We start from the raw sequence: 2,137 nt of genomic DNA on the forward strand, positions 1-2,137 counted from the left end.
GATGTGGTGACCCCAGGGCTGAGTCCAGGGGGGTGACAACTCCCTTGTCTGGGTGCCCACACTCCCCCTAAGGAAGCCCGATGTGCAGTTGGTCTTAAGTCAAGGGACCATTCTGATTCTTTGTAAAGTCATGGAATCAAGTGGCACTGTGACACTGCAGGGCCTCATGGAACCAAAGGAATGCAGGGACACTGTGGAATCTCATGGAACCAAGGACCCAGTGTGACATACGGGGTCTCTTTGGAACAAAAGGAACCCTGAGACATGTCAGACCCTCCTGGAACCAAGGGGCCACTGTGCCTCCCCAGAACTCCATGGAATCAAGCAGAGCCGCTGCCTCCCCCCCGCCGCCGCACGGACCGGAGTCACCGGCTCTGCCCCGCTTGGACACCTCTGGAGTCAGCGTGTTCTTGGGCACCACAACTGATCTCAGACCAGAGAGTCTTTCTCATTTTGCTTTACCCCCTTTTTTTTTGTGGTTTTGTTTTTTGTTCTTTGTTCATTCAGGGGGAAAAGGGATAAGGGAAAAATGTTGATCCCTGTTTCATCTCCCAACAAAAGGGAGTTGGAGCAGGCGGGGAAAGAGGCGGCAATTTCTCTCTCTGCTGTTGCTTTGAACTCTTCTGTTGGTATTACTGTTTTTGCTGCTATATTTCTTGTCAGTAAACTCTTATTTTTTTACTTATACCTCCTTGTATTTTTTCTCCCTGTAAGTGGTGGGGAATAAAAGGGAAGTGAGTTCATTTTATTGGAGTTCCCAACCCATAAAATATCTTTAAACCAGGACAGGTTGCTCAAGGGCTCCCTGAAATTTGACATCATTCACAAAGGACTAGAAAAGTCATTTTGTCCCATTATATAGAGAGCTCTTCGGCATTGGTTGGCATAGGCTGATCACTGAAGGGTTTCATTAGGAAGTTGCTGCAAAGAGGACTTTGTACCATGGATTTGATTTTGCACTTTTCATTCAGCCAACTTCCCATCCACCACATCTTCCACTTTTTCAGTCCAGCTCTCACCAGTCTGGTCATAAGGTCAGCAGACCATGTCAAGGGCCTTGATAAAGTCTGGGCACACAACATCCCCTTCTATTCCCTCCCACAGGGGTTCTGCAATCCCTGCCTTGTCCTTCCCATGCCTGGCAATGGCTGCAGCAGGACTTGCCCTATCCCCTTCCCTGCTGAACCTGAGCAGTCTGGAACTCTGCCAACCCTCCTTGCTGCCCTGTTTGCAGACTGCTTCCATGTCTACCTTTGCCAAGGCCCCAGGAAGCTCTGGGATGGCTCTGGCCTTTCCAAGGGTTTGGGAGTGGTCTCCCAGTGACACTGCCCAGCCTTCTCAATAGCCCTGACACCAAAATCTCTGCAGTATCACACGCTGCCAGAGAAGTGCCCAGGACACAATACAGGTTGTCCTGGTGGTTCTGGAGAATGAGAAGGGATTTCTTCCTCAAGGCCAACCCCTCCAATTGGATTTAAATGCAGCTGAAAGGTTTGCTCAGCACTTTCCCTGGTGCCTCCCTGCCCTGAAGGTTTCTGGCCCTCAGGCTGGAGCTGAGGGGGTTGGGCAGGTGCCTGAGGAGGAGGTAGAACAAGGGCTGTGTCCAACTGTGCCAGGAGGGCTGTGCTGGGCAAGGAGGAGGAGGCTGCAGAAAACAGTGGGACTGGGGAGGGGAGAGGAGCAGCTGGAGAGACCTTGTGCCTTCCCACACTGGGCAGGAGCTGCCCCAGGATGGCAGCTCTGAAGCACTCCCAGGATGTCCCTGGGAACAGGAGGGGAAGAAAGGATCTGAAAATGAAACCTGGAAAGCAGAGAGCAGGAGTGTCCTGGTGACACTGCAGGAGAGTTCCAGCCCTGGAGCAAGGTGACAGCAGAAGTGACCCAGTACATGCAGTGGCCTCAGAAGATCCCTCAGCATCCTTGAGATGCTGGAAGGAAGCCAAGCTCTGCTTCAGAAGTTCCCAGGGCCTGTCCCTGCCTGTGCTCCAAGGGCTTCCAGCCCCCAGGACTGTGCTCAGAGAGCACTCAGGCCTTACAGCGAGAAAGGGGCTCAGGAGGACAGTGTGGAAGTGGCAAGAGAGCAGCTCTGGAAAGACCAAGCACTGCTGCTCCCTGGCAGTGCTGCTGGGCTGGGATT

The sequence above is a fragment of the Corapipo altera genome, unplaced genomic scaffold (assembly GCF_003945725.1).
Source record: "Corapipo altera isolate COAL_440 unplaced genomic scaffold, ASM394572v1 217, whole genome shotgun sequence".
In the NCBI taxonomy this organism is placed as follows: domain Eukaryota; kingdom Metazoa; phylum Chordata; class Aves; order Passeriformes; family Pipridae; genus Corapipo; species Corapipo altera.